The following is a 16339-nucleotide window of genomic DNA, read 5'->3' as shown; positions in this document are numbered from 1 at the left end:
AGAGCTTTATTTCTGGGGATTCGCCAGCTCTTAGTTGAAGATTATGAGGGCCACTAGGCCATATATCTCTTATCAATCAGCAAACCGGGTTGGGCTACATGCATATCTTCTTGGAGGGTTCAACAGAGAAAGTGCATGCAAGGCCTGCTAAGGTATAGGCTCAGAATGGGCACAATGCCATTTTTACCTTGCTTTGCTTATTTAAGCAATTTAAATGACCAGCCCAAATGAAGAAATAGAATCCACCTCTTGATAGGAGGAATTGCAAAGCTTCATCACAGAGAGGCATGGGTGTAGGGAGGGGCAAAGGACATGGCCATTTTCCCCAAATAACTGACCACAGATACTTATAAAATCATGGGAAGAACTGGAGGAACATACTCAATGCTCAGTTTAAGGTTTCTGAGAACTGACATACCAGGGGAACTTATGTCTGTGTCATAGTCAGGAAACAGGGAAATCTGTAGACCAGGACTACGATCTCAACAATGCATCACTGTCATTGTGATCCAAGGATAAAAGAGCCACTCCTACCACCACTTCAGCAACACCTGCCTCTCCACATCCAGGAGTCCAGAAACTGAAGAATGGGATCCTGATATTGGAAAATCCCACACCACGGTTATTGCAGCAGAAAGATGGCCTCCACCTTTCAAATCTCGTGCAAGTGCATATTGAAGGAACCTGACTTTCATCCAGAATGGCTGTTTCATGGGAGTCTGGAAAATATAGGTGTTAGCTTTCCAGGCTCTCTTGTACAGGAAGCACTCTAGACGGAGTTTGGAATGATATTGGGTGTGTGTTAGTTTGAAACTGTTATGTAACCAAGAAAAGCCATGTTCTTTTAATCTTGTGGGGGCAAACCTTCTGTTGGGTGGGATCTTTTAATTAGGTTGTCTCCTTGGAGATTCGACCCACCCAATCATGGGTGTGGCCTTTCGATTAGATTATTTGCATGGAGTTGTGACCCTGCCCATTCAAAGTTAGCCTTTATTAGCTAGTGGAATCCTTTAGGAGGGAAACAATTTGGAGAAAATTCAGACACAGATGTTTGGAGATACTAAGAGAAGAAATCCAGATTTTGTCCCAGAGAAGCTAAGTGAGGGCCCATAGAAGCTCAGAGAGGAGGCCACTGGAACCAAGGGCTGAAAGCAACAAAACCAGGATCAAAGGGCCAGCAGATGGTTCTCATTTGCTTGTTCACTTTCTTGATATGTAGCTCCATTCTGAAAATACCCTCAGAGTTCCTTATGTTTATATTTTTAAAATGTACATCTTCTTTGGTGAAACATCTTTGTGATATTTTTGCCATTTTTAATTGAGTTCTTGTTTTCCTTTTGATTTATAAAAGTTCTTTATATACATTGAAAAAAAGGGCCAGCAGACATTACCATGTGCCTTTCCATGTGACAGAAATAAACCAGAAGTGATCGGCCTTTCTAGAGTGAAGGTACACTCATGCTGATGCCTTAATTTGGACATTTTTATGGCCTTAGAAGTGTAAAGTTGTAACTTAATAAATCCCCTTTGTAAAAGCCAATCTTTTTCTGGTATATTGCATTCCGACAGCATTAGCAAACTAAAACAGCTGTCAAATTACTACATTTACATCAAGGTGAGTGTAAAAAAGCCAAGCCGAAATGATAAGGAAGCAACTGGATAGATGCAACTGAGACTCAGGTAGAGGGTCTGGGCGGATTTGAGATTTGAAAAGATCTGAGCTTGGCCGGCAAACTCATCACTGTATGCTTAGGAATCATGGCGAGGCCAAAGACCCTAACGGTTTCTGGAATATGTTTAACATTCTATTCCATCTATACTGTCTCAGTGTTTCTTATTTTAAGAGAGATATGCTAGGAACAACCTTAAATTACAATGCAGAGACCAGAATCAAAGCTTGCTGCTCTGTGACTCTAACCACCCTCATACCCCCACAGCCTCAGTTTTTTTTTTCCCCGAGTAGAGCAAGATAGGTAGGATTTGTCTAAACAGGTGAACCTCAGAAGCCCCGTTCAGCCACAGAATCTATGAGAATTCCTCGTCTCCCTTACACAGACACAATTCATCCTCCACCTCTGGAGTCTCTTTATGGAACACACACTGTGTGGCAAGTAGAAGCAATTATTCGCTTGACACATAGCAATTACAGAAAGGGCCATGGATGCAGGCCAGGCTATCCTGCCCCTCTCCTCTGCTAAACAGCAGCTGGGATCGCAGGTCCAATCTGCCTCCCTTCCCTCATCCATTTTACCTTTCTCTCCTTCCTTATACCTGCCCCATCCAGTTCTGGATTTGGTCTCAATCGAGGAACCAATTATAGGACATAATCCGATTGTTATACAAGGGCAGCTTAATAGCTCAGATCTGAGTAAGCCTCTAAGTCCATCTGTTACAGACTCAGTGATTACTCAAGGATCAGCCAGATGGTTGATGAAAATGCTTGGGGGTCACAGCAATCGGTCCTGTGGGATTAATCAATAGACAAATTAATCAAAGGATCAGCTGAGAGAGATAAATACAGATGGAAGAGGAAAATCTAAAAATTTAGCAGTTCACTCTTTTTATCTAACAGAATATGAGAAAGAATTTGGCAGGGTAGTGCTTCAGACATAAAAATGTAAAAAGAATCATTTCTTTATATTTAGGGAACATACATCTTTCACTTAGCAGAATGGTTGGCATCTAATATGCAGTGCCCTTACTGCAGGTCTCAAATTATTTTGTATACTAGGAACTTACTTAAAGATCGATCTTTCTTACCTCTTGTCCTAAATTTTAGTCCTGAAAATATGTTTCCTTTTCCCCATAGCTTCTCTAAGCCATCCTCCAATGACTATAAGTGATCTTTCTAAAATGCAAACATGATTGCATTTTCTCTTAATTACAAACTTTTTCATTAGGAAAAATCTTTGCCTTCTTTGCCCTCCTTTTTTTTGACACAAAACCTTTCATGATTTGGCCTCTACCAACCTCTCCAGCCTTATCCCTTGCTACAATTCCCGCTCCTAGGCTAAACTCCAGCCCTGATAAACTACTTCCAGTTTTCTTGAAAACACCATATCATCACTAATTTCTTTTTATATGCTGAACTATCAAGAATACTTTTCCAACTGCCACTCCCAACCCTGTGTCTGGCTTATTCCAACTCTAGAATCAGAATTTTATCCAGGCATCACTGCATTCAAAGAGCCCTTTTTGACTCCAATAATATAGATTCCAAATTCAACAACAGGGCTTCCTCCATCCCCTTGTTGGAGTGGAAGCTCATGAGGGTAGGTATTGGCTTGTTAGTTGTCAGTGTCTGGCAACAGAGAATGCACAGGTAAAAGTTAAATGGAAGGAAGGGAGGGAGGAAAGGAAGGAGGAAAGAAGAAGAGAATGAAGGAGGGAAGGTGAGATAGAGGAAAAGAGGCAGGCAATCATGAAAGACTTCAGATACTCATTTGAAGTCTTTCACTGGGTACCTTAGTATGTAGACTGCAGTATAAATAAATAAAAAGATTCCAAGAGTAAGGCTATGGGTTCCATTCAATAAATAATATCATTGTGTGTTTTGGCTAGAGTGGGATCCTACCATCTCAGCCACCATCACACCAACCTTGACTTCAGTCACCAAGAAACCCAGGGAACAGAGGATAAACACAGTAGCTCCACATTTTTCCAAAGTGGCCAACAAATATTTATTGAGAACATACTGTGTGCCAAACATCATTCTATCGATGGGGATTCATGGGTAACTAGGTTTGGGAAAAGCTCTGCTGTTATAGAGCTTGCGTTCTAGAAAAGAGACTGTCAACAAACAAGAATGCACACAAATGAGCAAAATAACTTTAGCCATTGCTAAATGTGCTACAAAGAAACCAAAACAGGACAATTAGGAGGTTAAGTGACTGAGTAGGCTGCTCAAAGGTCAAAGAAGACATCACTGAGGAGGTGGACATGAGAAGAGTTCAGGATAGTAAGAAGGTGCTTGTATCCAAAATTACGACAGCACAAGGTTCCAGAAAGAGTGGACAGTAAGTAAAAAGGCCTTAAGTGGGTGAAAAGGTTGGGATATCTAAGGACAGAAAGGAGGCCAGTTACTTGGAACTCAGTGAGTGAAATGGGGAGTGGCAAGGCTGAGGCCCAAGAGGTCTGCAGGAATCTATGACGTCAGTTTTTATAGGCCATCAGTAGATTTGGAATTTTATTCTAACAGCAGTAAGAAGTGATTTAAGTGTTTTAAGCACAGGACTGGTATAATCTAATTTATATTTTTAAAAGATTTCTCTGGCTGCTCTAGGTTCTGGAACCAGACAGTGGTGATGGCTGCATGAAATGCCATTGAATTGTACACTTTAAACATCATGGATGCATGAAATGCCATTGAATTGTACACTTTAAAATGGGTGGAATGTAAAGTTTATGTTATGTGTATTCTGCCACAACTTAAAAAAAGCCTTGAAGCAGCAATGGGGGAAAAATAGATGTGCCAGGAATAGCCTGTTTTAGAGTGCATCTCCATCTTGGACACTAAATGCTAAAATTCTGTTTTCAGAAAGGCAGTTGAAAATATATTAAATATTCACAACTCTATAAACAAACAGAAAATCACAATTTAAGAAGTATTTTACTGGAAACTGACGCAGATAATTGTGAGTTTTTATAAATGGAAATCATCTGATGTTACCACTCCAGTTCAAGGTGTGTCTTAACTATTTAATAAATCTTTTAATTCATTTAAAAAAGAGCAAAGAAAAAAAAAGCAGGGTGGGCCACGGTGGCTCAGCAGGTAGAGTTCTCACTTGCCATGCTGGAGACCAGCATTTGATTCTCTGTGCCTGCCCATGCAAAAAAAAAAAAAAAAAAAAAAAAAAGAGCAAGACTGTGTCCATGATATTTCTATAAACTTAAAAATTCTGTAATAAAATAAAAAGAGTAGGTAATGGAGTTGAAAAGAGGAGAGGAATCAATCAAGAGGCTATTGCCATAATCCAGATAACAGGCAATAGAAGAGATAAGATGGAGCTTCATCAGAGCATTGGCAGTAGAGATGAGAAGCAGTGATCAGATTTGTTTGGGGAAGGAGGACAAACTGAGAATGACTTCTGGTTGTTTGGGCTTGAGCCCCCGGGTGGACTGTGTTTACATTCATTGAACTGGAAGGTCTAAAAGTATAGCAAAGGTGGAGAATAAGAGTGAAAATCTGCCCATGTTACATTTGAGATGTCCATAAGATGTTCAACTGGATATGTGAAATAGATGGTTATATGAATATGGAACAGAGAAAGATCAAGACCAGGGATGATAATGTAAGCATTATCACCAAATACATGCCACATAAAGGTTTGGACTGAATGAGATCTCTCAAGAATAGAGTACAAATGAGAAAAGGACCCTGAACTGAATCCAGGAGTGCTCTATTACTTTGAAATCAGACAGAGGATAATAAGCCAGCAGATAGAATTGTGAAGCTAGTGAGGTAGGAAAAAAGCAGGAAAGAGTGCTATCATGGAAGCCAACAGAAGCCCAGAGCCTGAGGAGATGGGGATAGAAAAGTGTACATTAATCATCCCTTCTAGAAGGATGTCCTATCAGTGATGTCATCTCCACAGAGAAGGAAGCACTTACAGAAGGAAATGGTGCTGGGTAAAAATAATATGATTATCAATAACAATATCCAGGCAGAACAATTTGGTTCAAAGAGCAATTACAGACTAAAATCATAGATTAAGGCTTGAATTAATTCTGAGGGCTTAATTGGAAAAGATTCAGTCCAAAGAGTAGGGAGAGACCAACTGGATAGGAAATACCATGAGGGACTCCATGCCAAAGTCTAGATAATGCTTCCAAAGTGCTCCCTGATTAAAAAAAAGGGTCTTGATGTTTAACTTATAATTGCTTGTAATGCTTTTAACTGAAGCAAATCAGTTGTGGTTTCTAATTGAAAAGAGATGCTTCTGCTACAGGAGGCAGAAGAGCCCCAGAGAAGAGAGAATTCATTCAGATGGCTCTAGACATTGGGTTTCTTTACCTGGACACCCTGGGAATCTATGGATAGAATTCAGGGGTCTATGAAATGGGGTGGCAATATAAATTGCATCTTATTTTTACTAACCTCTGATATTTGGCAGTTCCTTCAGTACTTGACTCTGTTACCAAAAAAAAAAAAAATACATAGTTTTATATTGTCTACCAGTTGTTGCAAATACTTTAAAATATTGTTCACATTCCACCTGCCACTTCAAAGGAGACCTGCCACTAAATCTTGTCATTTAACGCATTAATGGAGTAGCATATAAATTACTATATCATTATTCTATTTTATTTGGTTTTTAAAATATTTTAATAACAGAATTTATCAAACCTTGCATGTTATTTATAAATTTAAAAGCACTGTTTTGAGAAACAAGCAGTCCACAGGCTTGGCCAGACACCAGACTGCCAAAGGAATCCATGAAATTAGAAAAAATTAAGAGGTCTCCAAAATCTTGGAGTAGCTAGAAGAAAAAACTAAAAATCACGAAACTGTAACCTATACCAAACTTTAAAATCTGTTCTATAACTGCTTGTTAAAATATACTTGGAAATTTTTTAAAAATAATAGAATAAAAGATTAAGAAATTGGATCTAGAAGGAAATCTAGCCCGAATAGAGGTCCTGGTTGCTCCAGGAAACCAGAAAAGCCTAGTGACTCTAGGAGAAAACTAATCCAGAGTAGAAGGTGGTCAAGAAGTAAGATGCCACCGATGAGAAGAACAGAGCTGAGTGCCAATTGTTCCTCAGGAAATGAAGAAATCAAGTAGGAGAAATTAAAGCATCTTAGTAAGACTGGCAGGAAAGACACAAGCACTCACTTGTTTCACTAAATACTAGGCTTGGATTAGACCCAGCAGAAAAGCCCAAAACTGCAATTTCATAGTAAAGATTAGAAAGAGACAATAGCATTGGGTGATCAGTTGCTATGTTAATGGACCTCAGTATAGGGTTGCCATATTCAGCAAAGAAAAATGCAGGGCACACACACACACACAGTTAACTTTGTATTTCAGATAAACATAGAGTAATTTTTAGTGCAAGTATATTCCATTCAATGTTTGGGACATACTTATACTAAAAACATATTCTTTGTTTATCTGAAATTCAAATGTAACTGCATATTTTGTACTTAACTGACATCTCTACCAATATATCATGCCTTCTAAGAGCCACATCTTTGCACCATCCCCTCCTATATTGACTCTGTGTTTGGCCTAATGACTTGACTTGTCAATGAGGTGTCAGAAAATGTGACCCAGGAAGAGGCTTGATAAATATCTGTACAATGAGGTTCATCCTCTTGGAGTGTTGCTGCCACCATGTAAGAAAGCTCCATTCAGCCTTTTCATGTATTAAAAATACCATGGAGGGAGAAGTCCATCCCCAGCTGACCCTCCAACTGAATGCATCTGCCTAAGAGTGTTTAAGTGAACCCAGCAGAAGAACCACCCAGATTGCCAACCCACAGAAGTGTGAGAAATAATAAATCTTTGTTATTCTAAGTCACTAAGGTTTTTTTTTTCCAGGTAAAAAACTTATTTTACTATAATCAGCAGTAATCAAGACATACTATTTACTACAAAGCAATCAAACTAATATGGTATTAGCAAGCTAACTGACCTATATATCAGTGGAACAGAATAGAGAGCTCAGAATATACCCATATGTATATGATAAATCGATTTTTGACAAATGTCCAAAACAATTTTGCAGAAAACTGACAATATTTTAAAATATTTTTACTGAGAAATACCCACACATGTACAGTCCAACCATTGTGCCTGTTTGAAAGGATTTATGTACCCCAGAAAAGCCATGTTTTAATCTTAATCCCATTTTGTAAAGACAGCTCTTTCTTCTCATCCCTATTCAGTATTATATGTTGGGAACTTTAATTCAATTATCTCCACAGAGTTGTAACTCAGTCAAGTATGGGTATTAAACTTGATTAGGTGGAGAAGTGTCTCCACCCATTCCAGATGGGTCTTGATTGGTTTTACTGGAATCCTTTAATAGAAGAAGCACTTTGGAAAAAGCGAGAGAACAACAAGAGAGAAAGCCACGATATTCTGAGCAAACACAGAAGGACAACAAAACACCACAGAACCACAAAGCAGAGAGTCCACCAGCTAGTGACTTTTGGAGATGAAGAAGGAAAATGCCTTCCGGGGAGCTTCATGAAACAGGAAGCCTAGAGAGGGAGCTAGCAGAGGATGCCGCATTAGCCACGTGCCTTTTAAGTTGAGAGAGAAACCCTGAACATCATCGGTCTTTTTGAGTCAAGGTATGCTTCCCTGGATGCCTTAGATTGGATATTTCTATAGACTTGTTTTAATTGGGACATTTCCACAACCTAAAAACTGTTAAACTTGCAACTTATTAAATTCTCATTTTTAAAAAGCCATTCCGTTTCTGGTATATTGCATTCTGGAAGCTAGCAAACTAGAACAATCACATTATACTATAAATGCCTCACAATATCCTCACATAATCATGTGTTATTTACCATGACCATTTTTAGAACATTTACATCACTCTGGAAAAAGAAATAATAATAATAAAAAAAGAACTCATAAATCCCATACCCCTTACCCTTCCCTCTCATTGACCCACAGCATTTCAATCTACCCAATTTTTACCCTTTATCTCCCCCCATCATTTATTTATTTTTTATCCTTATTTTTAAAAAACTCATCTGTCCATATCCTGGATAAAAGAAGCATCAGACACAAGGTTTTCACAATCACACAGTTACATTGCAAAAGCTATATTGTTATACAGTTGTCTTCAGGAATCAAGACTACTGGAACACAGCTCAACAGTATCAGGTACTTCCCTCTAGCCACTCCATAAACTAAAAACGGATATCTATAGAGTGCATAAGAATAACCTCCAGGATAATCTCTCAACTCTGCTTGAAATCTGTTAGCCACTGGGACTTTACTTTGTTTCATTTCTCTTTTCCCCCTTTTGGCCAAGAAGGTTTTCTCGTCCCCATGATCTGGGTTCATCTCTGGGAGTCAAGTCCCATGTTGCCAGGGAGATTTACACCCCTGGGAGTCATGCCCCACATAGGGGGGAGGGCAATGAATTCACCTGCCAAGTTGGCTTACAAAGAGAGGCCACATCTGAGCACAAAAGAGGCTCTCCAGGGGTGTATGTCACTAGGTGTTAAGGGTATCTTGTTACGTAGCAGTAGATAATTGATCTGGCACACCTTATTATAACTTACTTAGTGAAGATTTCTGGAGCACCTACTGAATACAAACCACTAAAATAGGAAGATGAGCTATATTTCCCAGAATGCTGCCAACTTTAGTCACCCAAATTACTTGTTAAAAATCCACATTCATGGACCAGTGCTTTTGAAACAGAACCTCTGGAGGTAGGGCTGAGCAATCTGCATTTTGAACAAATCTCTCTGATGGTGATTTTTAATCCTCTCTAGAGTTTGAAGATTATTGCCCTAGGAAGATACAAAAATATGCAGATACTACCTTGCCATCAAGCTGTACAGTCTAGGAAAGGAGACAGAGAGGTATACAGGTAACTAGAATGCAAGGCAGAAGTAATGACTGCCAGAAAAGAGGCAAAAAGAAAATTCCATGAGTCACAAAGAAAAAAGTGAGACTAATTTCAAGTGAGGAAATACAAGAAAGTTTTGTAGAAATGTAACCTTTGAGCTAAACCATATAGAGAGAGTTTGGGTCAGCTTGGATAGTGGAAAAGATTTCTGAGACCTAATCAACTTTACTGTAGATAATGACTGTGGTGGTATACATATCTGGAAGGATGAACCTCAACCCTTGGGGATTTGTCACTATGTACCCAACTATATTCATTTCCTAGGGTTTCCATGACAAAACACAACAAATTGGGTGGCTTAAAACAATAGAAATTTATTCTCTCACAATTCAGGAAAACTGAAGCTTGAAATTAAGGTGTTGGCAGGATTGGTTTTCTCTTGAGGTTCTGAGGGAGAGACCATCCCATGCCTCTTTCCTAGCTTCTGGCAGTTGCTGGCAATCCTTTGCATTCTTCAGCTGCATTACTCAACCTCAGCCTCCATTGTCACATGACGTTCTCCCTGTGTGTCTGTCTTTCTGCTCAAATCTCTCTCCTTTCTCTTATAAAGACACCAAAGGAGTTAGGGTCCACCAAATCCCATCTGACTTCATCTTAATTTGATTATATCTTGCAAAGACCCTGCTTCCAAATAAGGTCACATTCACAGCTATCAGGGGTGAGGACTTTAACATATCCTTTTGGGGGAACACAATTCAATTCACCACACCAACCCAGAAAACACCCATCATGAGTTGCCTGCTCGTCACTTTCAATAACCATAGCTCTGAAGAATCCATTTGCTTTCTGTAGGAGGGACAGAAAAAGTAAGAGAATGAGGGAGGATATTCAGAATGAAGAGAGGGAGAGCAGTTAGTAACTGATTGAGCTACTGAAGGAATGATTAAATAGATAAATAAGTTAATGAATGAATGGTGGGGAAACAGAAATGGTCGAGGAAACTCGGATCAAATGTCCTCAGTAAAATTAAAAGGATGACCATCTTCCTGGAGGTAGAGGGAGTGGGTAGAAATGAGGGCTCAGGGACAAGAAGAGTTTCACAGGTATTGACTGAGGCAAGTCATAAGATGAAGGTAGAAATGAATGGCAAAACCAACATGCAGAGCTTTGACCTATGACAATCCCAGGGGAAGGACAGAGAAAGGTGGATAAGCAGAGATGGTCCAGGAGAAGTGAAGGGGTCACCAGAGCCGAGGGCAGTGGCAGTAGCCCCAGACCAGCTCACCACATCGTAAATGCCCAGTGGGGAGCATGTGACAGTTTCTGCACTACATTCTGCCCAAAGTGGATGAAAAGCACTAATTAATGATTAAATAAACAGGGAGAGTTCACTGCCAAAGGTCAGTGAGGACATTAAGATGCCTGGTTGTGAATTGTTGGGATCATTTGATTCTGAGGTTGTGCAGGTTAATTCGGTGGTCAAGGATGGCAACCCTGGCTGAGAGCCCTTAATTCTGTCCTAAATTAAGTCAATTCAGATCATTTAATTAACTGTGTTCTGATGTCTTCTCACTTTGAAGAGAAAAAAAGTCTTTCCATTATATTCTGATTTCTGAGAAAATTAGATGAGGCCCTAAGACTGTGCATGTAAGAACTTTGAAAATTATAATGTGTAATAAAAATGCAAGAGATTGCTATTATTAACCAAGCAAGTCTGCCTAGAAGGAGAGAAAAGGACCCAACATTTATATGCCAAGCACTTTACCAGACATTTCATAAACATCACCCCCAAATGATCCACACAGCAACCCTTTAGAAAGTGTGTGTTATTGTCTCCACCTCACAGAGAAGAAAATGAGCCCAGTGATTCTTTAGCCCTTAAGCCACAAGGCCGCGGGATTGACAGTTTGGCTGGGTGCCTGCCTCCAGGACTGTGATTTGTATCTTAATTGTTTGATTTCCCTTCTCAGGGTGCTTGTCCAAAGAGTGGATCTTTTCAAATACTTGCTGTGCAAAAATAATCTTTTCCATAACCAAAAACCTGGAAATTCAATCTAGGACCTGACCTTTCAAAAATTTTAATGCGATTGCTACCTCTTCATTAAAAAGGTAAACATGAGGGTTGGAAAGAAGTATTAAATCCCAACATGCCCCTAATTGAGGCCCCCTCCCGGGGGTAATAATAATAAATTTTATTTATTTAGAAAGTTATCATTTACAAAATTCAAGGCATCTCACATTTTACGGGCTTAAAACTGAACTCTTGATTTTCCTCCTAATCTCCCCCTCCCCTGAACTCCTCGACGGTATTTTTCATCCTAGTAAATGTCACCCACAATCATCTGTCTTACGGCTTAGGTCAGGTGTTTAGGAATAATTTTTCCCCTGCTTCTCACCCCCTCCTAATTTTCCATCCAATCCTGAGTTGCATCCACATCCTTCATTTTCTCCATCCCTATCCATATCCCATCAACTCTCAGATCATTGCCAAAGCTTCCTAACTGGCCCATCATTTTCAATCTTACCCTACTCTGATTCATTCCCACGTGGTAAACCAAGCCATCTTCTTAAAGCATACATTAAACTAAGTCAGCTTCCTGCTTAGACTCCTCCAATTATCTGAAGTTGAGTTATTAGTATTGTACCAATGTTAATTTTGATAAATGAACCACAGTCATACAAGATAACATTAGCATAAAGAAGGTGTATTAGTTTCCTGACTACTAAAACAAACACCATACAATGTTAGCTGATCAACAGGAATTTATTGGCTCATGGTTTCAGAGGCCAAAAGGCTTGCTTCTTTCCGGCGTCAGTATCTTCTTGCTGGCTGACAATCTTTGGGTTTCTTTGACTTTTCTGCTACGTAGCAATGCACATTTCTGAGTTCCATGAACTTCCAGCTTCTGTCTGTTCCCTGTGGCTTCCTCCTCTGTGTCCAATTCCCTTTGCTTATAAGGACTACAGCAATATTGGACTAAGGCCCACCCTCATTTTGTTTGGGCACACCTTAACCAACAGTATCTTCAAAGGTCCTGTTTACAAATGGGTTCACACCCACAGGACCAGGGATTGGGACCTGAACAGGCCCTTTGTAGGGGACATGATTCAATCCCCAATAGTGCGTAGATGGTATAAGGGAAGTTTTGACTATCTTTTGCAACTCTGTGTAAATTTAAAATTATTTCAAGATTAAAATATTTTAATCCTCCAAAGATTTCCCTTTGACTAAGATTCAATCTCCTTCCACAGCCTGCCTACCTCTTAGACATCAGTTCTTGTTACTCTCTCCTTGAGCCCCATAGCCCATTCACTGGGGCCTTCTCTTCATTCCTAGAAAATGCCAAGCTTCAAAGTCCATCCTCAACTTGGGGTCTTTTCATGTGCCATCATCTCCTCTCAGTATCTTCTTCTCTGTTCTTCATACAGCTTCATTTTGGTTCCAGGTCTCAGCTTAAATAGCCTCTTCTCAGCTAGGCTTCCCAGACCATCCTATCTAAAATGCTTTCTTCCCCATTTCTGCTATTTTCTCCATCACAAGACATAACTTGCAGCTATTTTAGTGCCCTTTTTTTTTTCACTGTATTCTGAAGCTTGACTGTGTACTCCCCAAGGGGATAGATCTTGTCCATCTCATCTACCTTTTATCCTAAGCCTCTAACACATCATCTGGCACATGGAACACATTCAAACTGAGTTCTCCTCTCTCTTTCACCATTGTTTTGCTTGCAACATGACTCTACGACAGGCATTTGGTGTGTTTATTACTCTTTATCTGTGGCAGCAGGATTTCCCTCACAAGAGCACGGTCAATCCTTAGGGTCCTTGAGAAAGTTGTCTTCACCAGGGTATCATGGAAACTGGATAAATTACATTTCCAGGCTTTACGCATTTATGTATATAGATGTATGTATGTGTACGTGTGTGTATATTTGTATGCATGTATATATACTTAAGGACTTTTTGAACAAAGATTACTTTACAAATGAGAAAGAAACCCTTCTTGCATACTACGCTGTCTGATTTTAGTTCCATTTCAGCCCTCTCCCAACACAGCCCATAAAAAGGGCATGGAAAATACACTATTAAAAGATGGAAGAAATGAACCTGTCATTCAGACCTTTATCCCTAATTCAGATAAGTATATCTCAAGAGACATCTCCTATTATCCCCTTGAACTCCCAACTCAGCATTTTGGTGCCTGGACACATTGTAGGCCTATTTAATGAATAAGAAAATGTGATATAAATAGCTTTCATCCACTGAGCACTTAACTGCATGCCAAGCACTAAATAAAATGTTTAATTTATATTATCTAACCTGAATCTTCACATTGTTTTGTTCAGTTTGTTGAGTAATCTGAGGGTGGAAAAACTGGTTTGATTGTCATTCTCACTAAGTAGCTGGTCAGAACTCAGAAGAGTAGGGTCTTAAAGGACTCCACCAGCTCACAAGCCTTCCGCCTCTGTACAGGGGTAAAAAAATATCTCAGTGTGGGGGGTGGAAATGTCAGCAAGGAGGTAACATGAGAGTCAGAAACTTATCTTAGAAAGTGAATACATAAGGAGTAACATCCACTGAAAAGGATCATCTTGTAGGAATGTAATGAGAATGTTGTCCCCTGAAGTTGTGCAATATGGCAGATTCATATACATGCCAATAACCACACTAAACACCTGGCATGGATTTTCTCAATTAATGTTTACAACAAATCTTTGTATAAAAAGAATTGCTACCCACAGTTTCCAAATGAGGAAAGTGAGATTCGGAGAGATTATGCATCTTGTCCATTCATACATCTAGTACATGAAAGAAGAATTTTACCAATTGCTATGAAAACTAATAAGAGCACATGCCCTGCACAGTGATGAAATGGACTGGGGTTTACGTGGCCTGGCTAATTGTCCTGAGTCTGCTCCTCACTTAATATACTCATGGGTTAATTCTTTCCCTGTTCTGAGCATCAATTTCCTCATCTTTACATGATGAAACTAGACTTGGAATCTGTAGATCAATGTGGGGAGAATTGACTTCTTAACTATTTTTAACCTTCCTATCCATAAGCAGGGAATGTCCTTCCACCTGTTTAGATCTTCTTTGATTTCTTTTAGCAATGTTATGTAGTTTTCTGTGTACAAGTCCTTTATGTCCCTAGTTAAGTTCATTCCTAGGTACTTGATTATTAAATATATCATACCACTGCTTTCTTACCTCCATGGTACCAATTGAGTAGTCTGAACTCAGTCTTATGGGGTTTCCCTTGTATGTAGTAGATTGCTTTACTCTTGCCACTTTCAGAATTCTCTGCTTCTCTGCAACATTTCACAGACTGATTAGTATGTGTCTTGGGGAAGACCTATTTGGATTTATTCTTTTTGAAGTTTGTTGGGCTTCTTTGACTTGTATATTTATGTCCTTTATGAGGGTTGGGAAGTTTCCCCCCATTTTATCCTCAACTACTCTTCCTAGCCCTTCACTCTTCTCTAGTTCTTCTGAGACACTAATGATCCTTATATGTGTATGCTTTGTTTTGTCTATTATTTCCCTGAGATCCAATTCAAAATTTTCCATCCTTTTTGGCCATTTGTTATTTTGAGTGTTCCAAATCAGTTATCCTGTCCTCTAGTTCTCTTATTCTTCCTTCTGTCTCTTCACATATGGTGTTGTGTGCCTTTAGTATGTTTTTCATTTAGTCAACAGAGTCCTTAATCTCTGTGATATCTTCTATTTTTGTATTTATTCTTTCAAATTCCTCTTTACACTCTTCTACTGTCTTCTTGATCTCCTTTATGTCATTGGCCATCCCACTTATTTTATTGAGTTTAGTTATATGAACATCTTTGATTACTTTTCCGATGTCTGTGTCTCTTCTGGTGTTTTAATTTGGTAATTAGACTAAGCATTTGATATGCTTAGTGATCTTCTGTTGTTTTCATCTCATGTAAATATCCTGATTGATTTACTTTGGAAGTTGATTTCCTTCAGTAGTCTAAACCCTTGCATTTGCAAGTTGGATGTGTAGCAGGGTACAGGGTATGGGGCAGGGCACAACACTGCAGTGATGTGTTGCAGCGCAGGTATAGGCACAGGTTGGGGATGTTAAGCTGGTGCTTATGAACATGGGTGCCCGTCTGCCAGGGAGGATGTAGCTGTGCGGGTGCACAGGTCAGGAGGATTGTAACCCTGGTGTGCACTGCTCTAGGATGTGGGGCCCTTTGTGCACATGTGCAGAGCTATGGCAGCAGGTTGGCATTGTACCTGCATGGGCTGGGGGCAGATGGGACCTGGTTGTGCAGATCAGTGCTTGCCCAGAGCTGAGAGGCATGTTTGATGGGCGTGTGCATGCACAGGTCTAGGAGTGCCATAAACTGACGTTCCCTGAGCTGAAGGGCATGATTGGGGGCTGAGTGCATGCACAGGTCTAGAAGTGCTATAAACTGATATGCAGATCTCAGGGGGTGCAGGTGAGGCTGTGTGATACTATGGGTGGGGATCAGGTATAGCCTGGGTATGGAGGTAAACACCTGCAGCTTTTATGTGCTGGCAACAACTTGCAGGTAGCAAGGGAAGGAGGGTGTAGTGCTCAGGAGGGATTCAGGAAGGACAGGTTGGGCTGCACTTGAGGTGGGAATATGGGGCAGGTACATGTACTGGGAACTGGTGGGTTGGGTCACTTGGAGCACAGGGAGTGGAGATGGGTGACAGGGTTCAGGTGCATGGTGTGTGTGGTGAGTCATGGGTCATGGGACTGCACTGGTGAGAGTAGCATGTTCAAGGAATGTGGCTTGGTTTACTT

General features: G+C 40.0%; 1 long non-coding RNA gene across 1 annotated transcript in view; it reads left to right on the top strand.

Moving 5' to 3' along the window:
• The first annotated feature begins 509 nt into the window (after window positions 1-509).
• LOC143689543 (uncharacterized) overlaps window positions 510-16339 on the top strand; it is a 114492-nt gene continuing 98662 nt past the window's right edge. The window contains exon 1 of the long non-coding RNA XR_013178824.1: window positions 510-663. This is a non-coding gene — a long non-coding RNA (uncharacterized LOC143689543). The remainder of the gene's footprint in view (window positions 664-16339) is intronic.

This window comes from Tamandua tetradactyla, chromosome 7 (assembly GCF_023851605.1).
Source record: "Tamandua tetradactyla isolate mTamTet1 chromosome 7, mTamTet1.pri, whole genome shotgun sequence".
Classification (NCBI taxonomy): domain Eukaryota; kingdom Metazoa; phylum Chordata; class Mammalia; order Pilosa; family Myrmecophagidae; genus Tamandua; species Tamandua tetradactyla.
This window is presented reverse-complemented; position numbering and strand designations above follow the sequence as displayed.